General features: G+C 37.4%; 1 pseudogene; it reads left to right on the top strand.

Annotated features, from left to right (window-relative positions):
* The first annotated feature begins 3037 nt into the window (after window positions 1-3037).
* LOC118857724 lies at window positions 3038-4092 on the top strand (annotated as a pseudogene).
* The last annotated feature ends 13493 nt before the right edge of the window (window positions 4093-17585 follow it).

The raw sequence follows: 17585 nt of genomic DNA, 5'->3' as shown, positions 1-17585 counted from the left end.
AATCCTTGTATCCATTACATAGGATCAATAATATCATAACAATAAAACAACACAGCAAGGATAACACAAAATAAGTAAACAGAACACTATCATCATTTCCACCCCCCTTGAACAATTGGGGCTCAAAATCTTGGGGTGAGGGGTGAAGGTCTCATTTTCCATAGCTTCTTCATGCTGAAATTGGATGTAGAGATGGCCCTGCCCCCAAAAAGTCCCATTCCAGAGGTCATTTCTTTAACAAGCTGGCAGGAATTCCAAGAATGCTACATGCTTAGGCAGTCACCGGAAAGTGCAGGGTGCTTAAGCCTGAAGGAAACAAAACTAGCAACAAGGTTAGCCAAAACAAAGGACAAAAGAATAGACAAGTATGGACTATAATTCTTCAAATAAAATCATCTCAAGTTTGGTTGAGATTTCAGTTATGCAAAGATCCAACATCAGAGCCAAACTCAGGTGGGAAATGTTTCTTTTCAAAAGGAACATAATGAGGAAGCCAAGAGGATCCCACCCTAGATAGAGACTAAGATTGTCCTCCCAGCCTTTCCCCAAATGTACAAGTTTTCATCCGTTAATCACACAAGGTCACCTTCAGTCTGAGTGGCTTGTGGGCTTGCAGGAGCAGTTCTTATTTCCCTATTTCTCGTGTTATCAAGTCCTCTATACATTCTGTATAATTCATTGGTTGGAATTCCATCTATCATTTCAAAACCTACCCCTGCTCTCAATAAAGCAGTAAACATTTCTTTCCTTGTTACTCTCCTTTGGCGCCAAGTTTGCTGGTTATTCACCCTTCTCTCTCGAGGAGATCTATCCCTTCCCCAGTCACCTAAGTCATGTAACTGTAAAATCTTATTTATCACTGTTGTAAGACAGCTCCCTACTTCTCCAAGTAATAAATTCAAAATTAGTTGTTTATAAGCAGGGGGAGCTGTCCTAATTATTAAATTCCTATGAGGCAGTCCCATTGGATCATTGTAATATTTGTCTGCAGTTCCTATCATAATGGCAGTCTTCATTACCTCCTCCTTTAGTCTCATGATACAATCTCTAAGTGAATACCAGGGTCTGTGCTCAGTGGGCCACATAGAATCAGTAGCATATCTCTTATTGCATCCCACAGCGACTAATGCCAACAGAGTAGTCCTGCTATCACCATCTCCTTGCTGATGATGTTCCCTAAAAGCTTGTTGAACTAGAGGATCATGGCTGATACCTATGAATCTCATGCAGTCTGTCCTATCTACTGATATTCCACTGGCCCCTTGATCACTGAGTCTTACCATCCAAGATATCAATGGTTCTCCTATTCTTTGGCTGAATCTACTCAAAATATCTGTGACCTCTTGCGGTGAGAAATCTTCCTGAATTTCCCTTGTAACTGAATCTTCACCTCGGGTTTCTGTCTTCCTCCTTTGTATGGGTCGAGCCCTTGTCTGATCATTTAACCATCTCCTATTCTCTGTGTGAGGCACATCCTGAACCCCAGTAGTGTTTTGTGCCTCAGCCCCTAACATTGTCTCATTCTCTCCCCGCTCACTTCCTCTGCCACCATGGCTAGGACGAAGCAGGCAGTCAGGCTCTTTCTGGGCTGGGTTGAAATGCACTCTGGGCTTTTTTGGTCTCCTGTTGCTCTTAGCCACATTAATAGAAAAGTTCTCATTTGAGTCAGTTTGGTCTCCTGCTATCTGAGATTCCCCTTCTTCCTGTGGGGTAGGAGTGCCCCCATGTCTTTCACTTAATCTCAATCTTTCGTATACTAGCCGGTAGGCTGATAACACCATCCAGCTTTGCCTAGATAGTGATGCCCCTGACTGAATCCCAACTTCTCGTAAACACTTTTCCAAATCCCTAGGATCTCCTCTCCGTAGCCTTGGTTCCCAGTTTTCACAGGGTCCAGCTTTTTTAGCCAATTCTTTTGCTAGGGAGGAATAAAATGGATCCTCCCATCCTGGGATATTCATCTCTTCCTCTGGAATTGTTCTGCTTCTAAATAGAGATCTTATACCTAGCGATCCCATCCTCGTCGCCAAATGTATTAGGAGGGCAGAGTTTATAATCTCAAAGAGGATCATAAACATGTCTGAAACGTTCGGAACCGCCGGATATAAGAAACTCTCAAAGTAGAAGGCAAAAGAATCAAAACATATATTTAGGCTCCACAGTAACCAACCCATGAACCAGCAACCCCATTTTGATATATTGATCAAAGGCTTCCAGGCCCAATAAGTACGCCTTGAAAGAGTAACCAGGAGGCTACAGAGAAGCATGATTGCGTAAAGCAAAATCATGCTTCCCCCTCTATGGTAATAAGATTACCCACTGGCCTGAAGTCTTTGTTCAGCTTCCTCCCGTAGGTCAGCTCTGCTACTGGCAGCTCCTGCTTCAGCTGTGGCTGTGGCTGTGGCTGTAACTGTAACTGTAACTGTAACTGTAACTGTAACTGCCTCTGGCTCCAACGGGAGCTGTAACTGTAGCTGTAACTGCCTCTGGTTCCAACGGGAGCTGCTCTTTAACCATCCAGCTTCTGCGGGGGTGCAAGGCACGCCGGGGAAAGCACAGGCCCCCTCCATCAGCTTAAGCAAGGGAAGCAAAGCGAAGGGGTCGACCAGAAAAGCACAGGCCCCCTCCATCAGCTTAAGCAAGGGAAGCAAGGCGAAGGGGCCGACAAGCTTACTCCAGTCCAAGATACAAACAGCATTCAGTTCAGGGGAAAAAGCCAAACTAGTCAAGGGCACTTGTTGACTAAGTGCTAAGGAGCCCATTTTTGGTTGCCAATACACCATGTCAAAGTCAAATAGTGAACCACCACTGACTAAACAAGGTGATGCTAAGAACCAAAGGCAGAGAAGTCTTCACGCTGAAGGTCTGGGGCTTACCCTGGTCTTGCTCAGCCAATGAAGTCCAATGCTTCTTCTCAGAATGCTAAATTCAAAATGGGAAAGCAGGCCTTCATTTCATCTATACCCAAGAAGGAAGACCAAGAGGAGAAGCATTTGTTAAACTTGAATCAGAAGATAAAGTCAATTTGACACTGAGAAAAGACAGAGAAACTATGGGACACACATATGTTAAAGTATTCAAGTCAAATGATGTTGAAATGGATTGGGTGTTGAAGGATACTGGTCCAAAATAGCACTGACACTGCCAATGATGGCTTTGTGGACCTTAGAGGACTCCCATTTGGCTGTAGCAAGGAAGAAATTCTTTAGGTTTTTTTCAGGGTTGAAATCATGCCAAATGGGATAACACTGCTGGTAGACTTCCAGGGCAGGTGTTTGTGGCAGGCCTTTGTGCAGCTGCTTCACAGGAAATAGCTGAAAAGGCTCTAAAGAAACACAAGGAAAAAATAGGGCACAGGTACATTGAAATCTTCAAGAGCAGCTGGGCAGAAGTGCTTACTCATTATAATCCTTTTTGAAAGCTAATGGCTATGCAGTGACCAGATCCTTATGATAGGACTGGTGCTGAAAGAGGCTATAACAGCATTGGTAGAGGAATAGGGTTTGAAACAATGAGGCAAGGTGACTATGGTGGAGGGTATGGAGGCTATGATTACTACAATGGATATAATGGTGGATATGGCTTTGGGTCAGATAGATTTGTAAGTACTGTTTTTCAGGAAAGTCTGATCATAGATATGGAGATGGTGGGTGCACTTTCCAGAATACAACAGGCTATCGTGTAAACATGAGAAGATTTAACTTATAAAGCTATTTAAAATGGCACATTTTTTTCTCACCACTCAACTCTATTCTAGGACATATTGAAATTGGACCTGATGGCAAAGTGACTGGAGAAGCAGATGTTGAATTTTCTTATGAAGATGCTGTGGTAGCTATGTCAAAAGACAAAGTATGTATGTAGCACAGATATACAGAACTCTTGGATTCTACAGCAGGAGGAAGAAGTGGTGCTTATGGAAGCCAAATGATGGGAAGCATGGGTTTATCAAACCAGTCCAGTTTTGGTGGTCCAGCTAGCTACCAGCTCAGTTGGGGTTATAGAAGAGGCTACAGTGGTCAAAGCAGTATGAGTGAATATGATCAAGTTTTACAGGAAAACTTCAGTGATTTTCAATCAAGCATTGTATAGGGAGCCAAGGAGTAAGAAAGAGCAGCTACTACAGTAGCAGGAGGCATGCCATCTATGATAGTGAATGGAATGGAAGAGATGTCTGGCATGTCCAGTATGAGTGCTGGATAGGAAATGTAATTCTGATCACTGACTCTTTTGTCAACATTTTTTAAAGAAAAAATGAAGTTTAACAATGAAAGCTTTGATTTATGCTTACTGTAAGTGAAACCAGGATTGTTTTGAAAACTTCAGGTTTAGTATCTTTGAACATGGAAAAACATTCATCTAGGAGGTAATAACCAAGGTGAGTAAAGACTATAACTGTTAAACAATTTAAACTTTTCTGAAGGTAATTATGTTGTAGGAGTGTACTTAAGCAGTAAGCATATTTAGGTTAAAGAAGTTTCAATTAAGTTAAATCTTGCTCTTATACCACATTACATGGAACACCGATGCATGTTGGGAGACATGCTTTTTTGTGAAACCAATACAGCATCTGTGACTGTGATTCAAAAGTGAAACATTTGCCGTGTTTGTTCTAGTTTGCTTCTTTTATTATCTTGTAAAGAACGTACGTTTAAACTCTTTTTTCGAGTTAATGGAGACAATTTTGAGATGCAATACAGATACCATAGGATTTTGTCTCGATGTCTGTATTAAGTTCTGAGTCCTTGATTTAAACCTTTCGTTGTATTGTGATTTCTTTTTGGGTATATTGTGCTAAGTTGAATCTTGTTAAATAAATCTTCCTTTAAAAAAAGGAAGAACAACAACAACTCTGTGTGTGTGTAAGTGTATATATATATATATATATATATATATATATATATATATATATATGTATGTATATATATATATATACATACATACATATATATATGCATATATATGTCATTGGTCCTTTTCAAAAATAAAAGACAAAGAACATCTAGACATAGATGTAGATACTGTCAATGAGACCCAAACCGACCTCTAACCTGGGACTGGCCAGAGCCAAACAGAGCAGGCCAGAAGCAGATGTATCGGGGATTAAACAGAATTTTAATTAACTTCTGAGTGAAAAAAGAACTTGGAAGGGGAAGCACACCACCACTCTCCCCCTCCTAAGAAGGAGGGCTTAACATAATGGGGCAGAGGCAGGTCTTATATACATAAAAAAGAAAACACAATTGGGTTGTATCACAACATAATCATTCTTAGCATTCCAACAGTAGGCTCATGAGTGGACAATTGACATTCCTGGGTCCTGTAGGAACAGTTCTTAAGCTGATTGTCTTAAGTCTTAAGGCTTGTTGAACCTTGTGATTATTCAGTGGGGTACAGAACCAGAGTTAGCATGGTGAGAAAGGGAGTGCAGTACCTGGTCCTGTTCACTTGGTTGTAACAAGAAACAGGGATTGTGAACATGTCTAGAGTTGTAATGGATGACTTTAGGCTGTAGCACATTGGCTCTTAGGTCCCTGGGAAATAGGGCAAGCTCCAACAAATCTAAAACATGATCGATTTATATGAAAATCATAAATCCCCCAGTGAGCACTTCATGCTGGTCAAATGGATACACTTTTCCAGAGGCTGAGATCATCCAGAGCACAAAGGATTGTTATGGGAAGTTCAGGGCACAGTCTGCTTGCATATATATATATATATATATATATATATATATATGCACACACACATATACATATATAGACACATATATGTGTGTGTATATGTATATATGTACATATATACATATACACATACACACACACACATATAGCTCCTTTACACTCACACAACCACACTGTTTCATGCCTTCATCATCATCTGCATTATCTCAGTAGATTTCTAAATGGACTCATCGCCACAAGTGTCTCTTCATATTAATCCATAGAGTGCCTGGCCTGGAGTCAGAAAGACTCATCTTCCTGAGTTCAAATCAAGCCTCAAACAGTTACTAGGAATATGACTTTGGCAACTCACTTAACCCTGTTTGCCTCAGTTTCCTCAGCTGTAAAATGAGCTGGAGAATGAAATGTCAAACCACTCCAGTATCTTTGCCAAGAAAATCCCAAATGGGGCAATGAAGAGCCAGACATAACTGAAAACAACTGAAGAACAAGATTACTATGGTCATTGCCTACTGTGTATTACGTACCTAGTCTATTCCAATCACCTGCCACTCTATCTCTTAGCCAGTACCAAATTTGTTTTAATGATAATTACTCTGAAACACAGATTAAGCTCTGGTATGGCTAGGCCACCTTCCTTTACATTTTTGTTTTCATTAATTCTTCTGATATTCTTGACTTTTTCTTCTGAATTAATTTTATTATTTTTTTCAAGCTCTATAAAGCAATCCTCTGGTAGTTTGATTAGTATGGCACTAAATAAGAAAATTGACAGGTAGAATTGTTTATTTTTATTATATTGGCTTGTCTTACTAATGCACAATTAATATTTCTGTAAATGTTTAGATCTATCTTTATTTGTATAAAAAGTATTTTGTAATCCTGATCATATAGTTCCCAGGTATGTCTTGTCGCGTAGGCTCCCAAGTTATTTTTTTATTGTCTTCGGTGATTTTAAATGAATTTTCTCTTTCTATCTCTTCCTGCTGGCCTTGTTGGTAATATATAGAAATGGTGATTATTTATGTGGATTTATTTCATAGCCTATAGGTTTGCCAAAGTTGTTGTTTCAACTATTTCAATTGATTCCTTAGGGTTTGCTAAGCATATTATTATATCATCTGCAAAGGGTAATAGTTTCGTTTCTTCATTGCCTTTTTATTACTTTAACTTATTTTTTTCTTGTCCTATCTCTATAACTAGATTTCTACTACAATATTAAATAATAGTTGTGATAGTGGACATCCTTTCTTTTCTCCTAATCTTATTGGGAAGGCATCAATTTTATCCCCATTACAGATAATACTTGGTTTTAAATAGATAATGCTTATCATTTTAAGAAAGGCTCAATTGATTCCTATGCTTCTTAGAGTTTTTAGTAGGAATGGGTGTCGTATTTTGTCAAAGACTTTTTTTCTGCATCTATTGAAACAATCATAATTATTTTTATTGATATTGTCAATTATGCTTATATTTTTCCTAATATTGAACCAGCCCTGCTTTCCTAATATAAGTTTCACCTGATCATAGTTTATAATCATGATTTATTGCTATAATCCTTGTGCTACTATTTTATTTAAATTTTGTGCATTGATAGTCATTAAGGAAATGTGTCTATAATTTTCTTTCTCTGTTTTTGTTCTTCCTGGTTTAGGTATCAATGCTATATTTGTAGGATAAAAGGGATTTGGTAAGACTCACTATTTTTTCAAATAATTTATATAGTATTAGGATGTGTTGTTACTGAAATTGTTTGGAGGATTCACTTTAAAATCCATCTGGTTCAAGGGATTTATGTTGGTAGGGAGTTTATTACTGGCTAGTTCAATTTTTTTTCCCAAGACATTGTTATTTTATTTCCTCTTCTTTTAATCTGAGTAGTTTGATGTTTATAAATATGTATCCATTTCATTTTTCCAGATTTACTGCCATATAATTGGGCAAAATAATTAGTAATTGCTTTAATTTCATCTTCCCTGTTGGTGAGTCCACCCTTTTCTTTGTTGATACTAGCAATTTATTTTTATTCTTTCTTTTTTTAATCAAATTAACCAATGATTTATCTTTTTATAGTTGTCTGTCTCTATGTCTGCCTCTGTCTTTGTCTCTGACTTTTTACCTGACTCTGTTTCTTTTCTTTCTCTTGCTCTCTTTCTGTCTCTGTCCTTTTCTTTCTCTGCCTTTGTCTCTGTCTCTTTCTTTCCCTCTCCCTCCCTTTCTCTCTTCTCTCCAAAACACTCCACATTGACTCCTATCATTTTGATCTTCATGGTGTTTGGATTCAGTAGGTCACATAACTTTTTATCAAACTAGGCCCCAATATAATTTAAGAGATGTCCTAATTTTCAATGCTATACTCTTTAAAGGGGTGTTTTTTTTTGTATCTTTGACATTATTGTAAAAAATATGTTCTTAATATAAATAATTTTGATAGATTGGTATGTTTTCATTAAAGAAAATACACTTGTTGATCCCTACTAAGTTTTCCTTTCTTTCTCAAGAGGAAAGATATTTTCTATTTCTAGAGCCACAGCATGCATATATATGCACGCACATGCTTACACATGCATGTACACCCATACACACAAATATTCATATTTCAGTGTCTATTCTATGTGCATAGGGATAGGGATGAACCCCTGATTTCATTGTTCTAAGTCAATCTTAGATGAGAACATTTCCTCTATTAATGCAAGTCAGAACCTTCTATACAACTGATAGTCTTTGAGAGTTGCTTAAAGCCCTAAGAAGTAAGTAATTTCTCCCAGGTCACACTGAGTATGTGTCAGGGGAAGCACTTGAACCCAGGTCTTCCTGAGTTCAATGTCAGTTCTCTCCATTATGCCATTTAACCTGTGCATACAGAATTTAGATAATATAATAGTATAACCCTATAATATAATGGAGACATAAAAATACATTCATATATACAGATACATATGTATACAAATTTGCACGTGCACTGAAAGGGCCTACTAGGTGTTATCACTCCTACTTTGTCTTTCTCTCCACTCCAAATCATCTTGCATATGAGTGCTAAATTAATATTCCAAGCTCAGATGTCGAATCAAATATTTTTATTCCCTGAGGTAAATTCTTCAAAGACTCTCTATTGCTACATATCCAGGGCTCCAAACTAGCTTTGCAAATAAATTCACTACTAGGTAGCTTTCATATGTCCTGTATAATAATGATGTTTGGCTCCCTGTAATTCTATGAACATCATGCCTCCCCAACACTTTTTTTGTATTTCTGTGACTATTGCCCAAACAACCCTTTTTTGCAGAGAGTGCTCTTCCCCAGTTTCCATTCCTTTTCAGGAAAATCCATTTCATCTTTTAAGTTCTGAAGAAATGCTGATGCTGGAAAAGAGAAAAATCAGGAGGCACAAAAGGAGAGGCCTGCTCTACTTAGTTCTAAATGAAAATACTAATAGTAATGGTCAAATGTTGCCAAGAAGCCAATTCATGATTGTTTAGAGGAAGAATTTTTATCAGTATTACCCAACATACATTGTGTGGTTTAAGAAGGTGGAGTGTTATGTCTTATTCCAGGTCTTCAAGTAAATGTCAGGTATGAGGTAAAAAGGATTTTTTTTGTCCAGGTACAGGTTGGACTCTAGATAATCTGTGAGGTTCCATATAACCCTGAAATCCTATACTTCTGTGATCTCTTCTCTGAAATACCATAGCATATTATTTTTATATATCACATTTTACCTTTGTAACAAATATCCTTTATTAAGATTATTTGGGAAGGTCCATTGTCTTGTCTACTGGATTTTATGCTCTTTCAGGGATCTTTTAATTTTTTGTATCCCTCATAGTGCCACATAAGCACAGGAAATCTGTCTTGGGGGGATATTAACAAATTAAAAATAAATTAAACATAAATTTATTTTTAATGCACAAAAGAAAGATCTAGCCATGTCCATCTTCTACACAAAAATTCCAATGGTTCTCTGCTACCCCAAGGATAAAATAAAAATTGTTCTGTTTTTTAACATATTTCGTATTTTGTCCCAAGGTTATCTTTCTGAATTTACCAATCTTCTGGGTCAAGGCCAACATGACCAAGGTTGCTGCCTATTCTACATATCAACTTGGTCCTAATGTCTTTCTATCCCTTCAGGGGCCATGTTTCTTCTCTCACAAAGCAGTAAGCCAGAAACCCAGGATCTCTCTTATCTTAAGCTCTCACGAACTTCACCCCTTACTCAAACATGGAACACTGAGTTATCAATTTCTCCCAATTAAGACTATCTCATGCCAATTGCCCTTTGATCCAGGGATAATACATGCAGTCTATGATCCAGCCAATATGGCCTTCTTCACACATTCAATCTGTCTCATTAAATCGGCTGAACTTTATGCCTGAAGTGTACTTCTTCATCTTTGTTTCTCATAATCCCTGGCTATCCTCCAAGATCCACTTAAGCATCAGGTTCTACATGAGACCTTTCCTGAGTCTCCCCTCCTAGCTTCTAGTGACTCTTTCCACCCTCAAATTACCTCTTATTCAATTTGTATGTGTTGTATTTATTTATATTGGCAAAAGTTGCTTCCTCCCATATGGAATGTCATCTCTTTGAAATGAGGGAACCTGTTGGTTTTCCAACTCCAGAGTCTAGTAAAGTCCCTAGAATCTTAGGTGATTAATAACTGCTTTTTTATTGAAGAGTGACAAAGGCATAATTGTATAGTAAAAAGAGAAATAAAAAAGGAGAAAGAAATGAGGAGGGAAGCAAATGAAAGAAAGGCAAGGAATAGGAAAAGACATTTTTAAAAAGTGGGGAAAAAGAAAGAACAAGAAAAAAGAAAAGGGCCAGAAGACTTAAGTCCTGAATCTACCAGTAGATTGCTGTGTAAATTTAGTTAAATCGTTTTCTTTGTCTCTCTAGAGAATTTCCGAAACTGTAAAAGTGAAAGGTTGAGCAAAAAAGTCTTGAAAACCCCCTTTCAAATTGAAAATTCTATGAGATGTCAGGGAAAACAAATTTTTGAAGAGTTATCTCACAGGAACACTAAATAGATATTTATACCTGCTAGGAACCAAATGAGTGATAATTGTTTATTCCAGCTATTGAGTCAGAACACCTGGGTTTGAATACCTACTGGGATACTTACTAGCAAGCCATGGGCATATCATGCATTCTATGAAGCCTGGAGACTCAGTTTATGCATCTATTTAAAGGATGCTCATGGTTCCTGCACTACCTCTCAGGTTTATTGAGAAAAAAGTGCTTTAAAAACCCTAACACACTACAGGAGCCACTTACCATATATTTTTGTATGAGAATAGAATAGCATGACTGTGCCTGATGAACTAGTGGTTTCCCTTTTAAATATGCCCCTTGAGCAAACAAATCATTTTATCTGAGCTATGGTTCAGAAGTTGTGCAGGCATAAGGTGACACTACCTTTGTGAAACATGAATTTGTTCATTCTGGAAAAGAAATTTAAATACCCCCAAAGTTAACCTGTGTATATCTCTTTTGACCTGGTGATATCATTACTAGGCCTATAATTCAATGAGATAAAATGTGGACTGGTTTTCTTTTGTTTTGTTTTTAAATTAATGACCTTACTCTCTGCACCTGACTTCCTCAGCTCCCATACTACTAAAACATTCATATAAGTATATGACCCTGGCCATCAATTATTCCTCTGAAACAAAGCATTTTTAATAGGTAAAAGAGGCAATTCTCTGTCTCATTTCTTACTTAGCCTTAATCACTGTATGGGTGCTGCCTCAGACAAACAGACCTATTAAAGACTTTAGCTTACAAGATGGCAGTTAAGGCAAGGACTCTCCTGAGCTCTCCCCCAAATCTCTCCAAATACCTTTAAAAACAACTTAATACCTTAAATTATAATAAAAATGCCTTAAAAATTTCAGAGTACCAGAACTCACAAAAAGAAAGAGTGAAACAATTTTCCAGCCCAAGATAACTTAGAAGATCAGTAGGAAAGGTCTGTTATACCAGGGAGAGAATGGAGCACAGTCCAGCGCAGGCACCAGGGCAGACTGGGACAGCAGACCAGGAGCAGGCCCCAGGGTGACTGAATCAATGGCAGAGTGGTGGTTTCCAGACCTCTCAGCCCATAGATGCCAAAGACAACTTAGAAGGTCAACAGAAAAGATTCAGGAAAGGTCTGTCATACCTGGATAAGAGTGGAGAACAGTCCAGTGCAGGCCACACCAGCCCAGCCCCAGCCCCTGCAAACCAGCAGCAGGCTTTGGAAGCCACTGAATCAGCAGCAGCAGTAGCCGCTTCCAGAGCTCTCAGCCCATAGATGGGAAGGGGGTTGAACAACTGGTCAGAAGAAGACTACAGGGGTCTCTTTGATGGTACTAGGGGGCAGGACTCTGTTGCTTTACCCAAACTTGGATCCAGGTCCCAGTCCTGGGTGGCAGTCCCAGGGCAAGAAGGAGCACTAGTGCACCAGAGCATGAAGCTTCAGTTGAGCAGGGACTCTCCTCACAGTTCCAGGACAGAAAAGAATGCTTGTCATCCCTCACAGACCAGAGCACAGGCTAGGAGACTAGTAAACACCTCTCTTTAGATCATGCCACCCTGGGAGAAATGAAAACTTACCGGTCTCTAGAAACATCTCTGAAAACAGTTGCATAAAACCAGAAACAATCAAACAAAACCAAAAGAAAGACTTTAGCTTAACAAGGTCGATTTCCTGCTGCATCCAGGGTCATCCCCAGTCATACTGATCTATATCTTGCCATTGGACCCAGATGGCTCAGGAGGAGAAAGTAAAGCTGTTTACATTGCACAGCCCTCCTTCACTTAAATCGAATTCACTTGCATGTCATGGCATCGCCTTCCTGATGTCATGGTCCTCTTCCAGAATGAAGGACAAAAGCCAACAACAACAATGAAAAGCATCAAGAATGTTCTCTAACCAAAATATGTCATGACTTTCCAGTTCCCATCTTATTTGGGATACTTGATCTATTCTCCTTTACAGAAATGGAACAAAAAAGAGAAATTAAATTGTTGCATTGCAATTCAAATCATTTATTCAGACCTACTATCAAAATGATATATCAAAGGTTTAAAAAAAACCTTCATTCAATACTTGAAGTTAAATCAAGTTATTATCATAAAAATTATTTTATATAACATAGGACATTAAGGCTCACAAAAGACTTTCCTTACAATGCCACTTTGAGACAGGTGATGAATCTTTTCTTATCCCCAGTTTACAAATGAGGACACTGATACTCTGAAAGGACATGTGGCCATGCAGCTAATAAATGCTAGAACTGTGATTTGAACATAGGGCTCATGACTCTTAATCTGGTGTTCGTTCCACTGTGTTAATCATCAGTTGGAATAAGAATAACAAAATCATAAAGTATTAAATGTAACCCGGTGCTTCTGTATCACATTTTGAATCTCTGTGAATGCACTATAGCTCAGGGAATTTTTCATGGAAGAGAATTTGTGAGAAAGACTACTGGGCAGGAGATTACCTCTCTTTAGGAGAGAATAAGGACAATGGAACTGTACTGGGTGCATTTTGTGGAAAAAAGTCAGGAGAGTGGACAAAGGGGTTGCTATGTATTAGTTGTTACACCCTATTTTTTATTCTTTTCCTTCTTGTACCCTTGTGATTGGAAATTCATGGGAAAGAGAGAGAAGCAAGCATTTTGTGTGAACAGGAATCACATGGAAAGGCATGGATATTGTGGTCAGTATGAGATAGAAATTATTAATATTCTGCAGCTATCATGAACATATACTATGACTTGCTCAACTATCATAATTCTCACATTCCTATAAGTATCATGAGAAGCAAGGTGACATAGAGAAGCCATGATAGCCATCAGACCTTTAAGTGCTGGGAGAGAAAAAATTCCCCAAAATCACAAGGGAAAAGGCAGAAAATTACTAGGGTTTCTGAAATTAATAATCATTTTGGCTGGTAAACTCAGGAAAGAAGCTTTTTCTTTTTAGTTTGTGAATATGAGGCACGCAATAGGCACCTTTTTCCCATCCTTTCTGCCCCTTACCTTCTATCACTATTTTACTAGAGCTATAACTTAGCATGAATAGGGAATATTTCCCATGCACACAGGAAGTCTCTGAACAGGGAGAGTACATTGAAGTGATTATATGTATTTCCTTCATATTTATTTCCATGTTATTAAAATCTATTGTGCTTTTCTTAATGGATAAATGGTCAAAGGGGAGGAACAGTTTTCAAGTGAAGAAATTCAAGCTATCACTAATTCGAGCTAACACTATGGCACTAATAATATGAAAAAGAATGTTCAAATGACTCCTTCAGTATTAGGTGGGCTACAGAAAAACAGGAACAATTATATATGGTTTTATGTAAGTGAATTGATCCAGCAATTCTTGCAAACAAATTTGAACTGTGGACCCAAAGGCATTAAAAACCGTGTACATCCTATGACTCAGAAATACCACTACTAGTTGTCTATCCTTAAAAAGTCAAAGAAAGAGGAAAAGAACCAAATATATATAAATATTTATAGCATCTCTTTCTTATCGTGGCAAAGACATAGAAACTAAGAGCACACCTGTCAGTTGGGAATAGCTCAATCAGTTATCTTATAGGATTCTAAGAGAATACTACTGTATTCTATAATGAAATGATGGGACAGTTTCAGAGAGACATGAGAATACTCATGAACTGAGGTGGAGTGAAGTAAGCAGTACCAAAGACATTATCTATAGATAGAGAGATATCCATAGCTATAGATAAAGATATCAGCTAGGTGGTGCAGTGGATAGAGTAAAGCACCAGCCTGGAGTCAGTAAGACCTGAGTTCAAATCAGTCTTAGACACTTGGGAGCTGTGTGACCCTTAAGCCAATTAACTATGTTTGCACCAAAGAAATCATCGGAGAAGAAAATGACATGACAAACCACTCCAATTTCTTTGCCATGAAAACCTCTATTTGGGGTCAGACATGACTGAAAGGACTGAACAACAACAACACATAGATATAGATATACATATTACAAACAAAACAATTTTATGGGCTTGAAACTGTGTTTAATGCAATGACCAACCATGATTCCAAAGGACCAAAGATGACCTAAGCTACCTATTTTTACAAAATTGGTGATATATGAAAGATATGAGCTGAAATATATATATATATACATATATAATATTTATGTATATATATTTATAAAGACATATGTATTTATATATGCTATACATAGACACATATGTTTGTATAGACATATGTGTGTATATATACATATGAATATTTTACATAGAGAATATGAGAATGTATTTTGTTTGACTAAGCATACGGGTTACAAAAGATTTATTTTTCTTTTTGTTTTTTAGTTGGAGATGAGAAAGAAAAAATAAATTCTTAGTTATAAAATAAAATAAATTTTAAAATAAAAATTGTAAGCTAAAAACAGTCATCTGAAATAAAAATCTTCCAAATCATTTATAATTGGAAAAAATGTAAATTAAAGTAAAACTCAGGTTCAAACTCATACCCATCAAGTTTACAAATATAACCAAAAGGAAATATGACAACTGGAAGGACTGAAGGAAACCAGAAACATTGTTAGTGGAGCTATGAATTTGTCCAGTCATCCCGGAAAGAATTTTTTTAATTAATTTATTTATTTTTAGTTTACCACACACGGTTCTACATAATTTTGAGTTCCAGATTTTCTCCCCTCTTTCCCTCCCCAAGACGGCCTGGAATCTCATATAACTACCATGTATAACTTCGCATTGAATTAATTTATACACTAGTCAAGTTGTGGAGAAGAATTATGACCAATGGAATGAATCATGAGAAAGAAGAGACATAACCAAAAAAAAAAAAAACAAACCAAAAAAAAAAACACAAACAAAAACAAAAGAGAAGCAAAAAAGGCGAGCATGTAGCGCGCCTCAATCTGTATTCAAACTTCACAGTTCTTTCTCTGGATGAAGATAGCATTCTCCATCGTGAGTCCCCTGGAGTTGTCCTTGCACCTTACGTTGCTGAGAAGAGCAAAGTATGTCAGGGTTGGTCCTCACAGAGTCCATGTATCTGTGGTTGTGTACAATGTTCTCCTGGCTCTGCTCCGCTCACTCAGCATTATGTCGTGTAGGTTTTTCTAGGTTGTTATGAAGTCCGTATCATCCCCATTTCTTATGGCACAATAGTATTCCATTACCTTCATATACCACAGCTTGTTCAGCCATTCCCCAATTGATGGGCATCCCTTTGATTTCCAATTCTTGGCTACCACAAAAAGAGCCACTATAAATATCCTTGTACATATGGGTCCTTTTCCCGCTTGTGTGATTTCTTTGGGATACAACCCTAGAAGTGGTAATGCTGGGTCAAAGGGTATGAACATTTTTATAGCCCTTTGGGCATAGTTCCAAATTGCTTTCCAAAATGGCTGGATCAGCTCACAACTCCACCAGCAATGTAACAGTGTTCCAATCTCCCCACATCCTTTCCAGCATTTATCATTTTCCTGTTTTGTTATTTTAGCCAATCTGACAGGAGAGATGTGGTATCTAAGAGTTGTTTTGATTTGCATTTCTCTAATCAGTAGTGATCCAGAGCATTTTTTCATATGCCTATAGATAGTTTTAATTTCTTCCTCTGAAAACTGCCTGTTCATATCCTTTGACCATTTCTCAATTGGGGAATGGCTTGTGTTCCTATATATTTGGCTCAGTTGCCTGTATATTTTAGAAATGAGGCCTTCATCAGAGATACTAGGGAAGACAACATGCAAACTATATACAAACAAGAAATATACAGGATAAATTGAAGATAATCCATAAAAAAGGCACTAGCATTAAGGGCGTAGGATAGAAAAGGCTACATGTAGAAAGTGAGATTGGCATGTTCCAGATTTGTGGCTCATGCCAAATCCTGGCTTATGGGCAACTGATACATTCCAGACAAATAATTAAACTTGTTAACTTGATCATCTCAAGAAATACAACCAAATAAACACAGCCCCCCATAAGGAGGTCAGTGCTAAACAAACATTTTAAAAAGTTGGATTGCATTATACAAAACAGATAAACATACACATAATATGGATATATTGATATAAAATTCCCTATATAGAAATTTCTGTCTGTCTGCCTCTGTCTCTGTATCTCTCTCTCTCTCTCAAAGTCATTGCCTTTCACTAACACTGAAAAACACTTATGAAAATAATGGCTATGTGCTCTTGACAATGATGTCTGATCTTACTCTTGGATCAGAGTATTTGTTGGCATTGAATTTTCCTTTGAACAATATTTTCAAGAAAATGTTAATTATGTAACATAGGGCTCATCAGGTCTTAGGCATTTTTAAATACCATTACATTTTTGCTATAGTGTCTGGTTTCGGAGGATAAAGCATGAAATTCACACACTACTACTAAAGCACCAGAAGGAACTAAAAAAATACCACTGGAAAGTATGTCACTGAGGCAGTCATTAAATAGATGCATTTTCCCATTATTAGAACAAAAATATCCTTAAACCAATGCTAGGAGAATATTTGAACAAAAATACTAATCATCATGTAACTTTGTATCAATTTTGCTTATTTATGAAGTATTTACCTACAGATAAATGATGAAATGTCAATTTACCTTTTCAGAACAACATGTAAGACCTTTGGAATAATTCTGCTTTTATTTCTGATCTAGTTTATGGGCATTCCTATTGGCATTCTGATACATACATACATACATATATACATATATGCATGTATATGTATGCATAGAAAGAATAGAGTCCCATAATCACAATTACATCGCAGAACACAAAATGGCAAATGTGTCAACTACTAAAATAAAGACATCAACTACCCCACAACAACAACAACATGGAAGTTAGTTGCTGCAACTTTTATGCTTGTGCATCATCACACAGG

Source organism: Trichosurus vulpecula, chromosome 7 (genome assembly GCF_011100635.1).
Source record: "Trichosurus vulpecula isolate mTriVul1 chromosome 7, mTriVul1.pri, whole genome shotgun sequence".
Lineage (NCBI taxonomy): Eukaryota > Metazoa > Chordata > Mammalia > Diprotodontia > Phalangeridae > Trichosurus > Trichosurus vulpecula.
The sequence above is the reverse complement of the archived record's forward strand: the minus strand, read 5'-3'. Positions and strand labels throughout refer to the sequence as shown.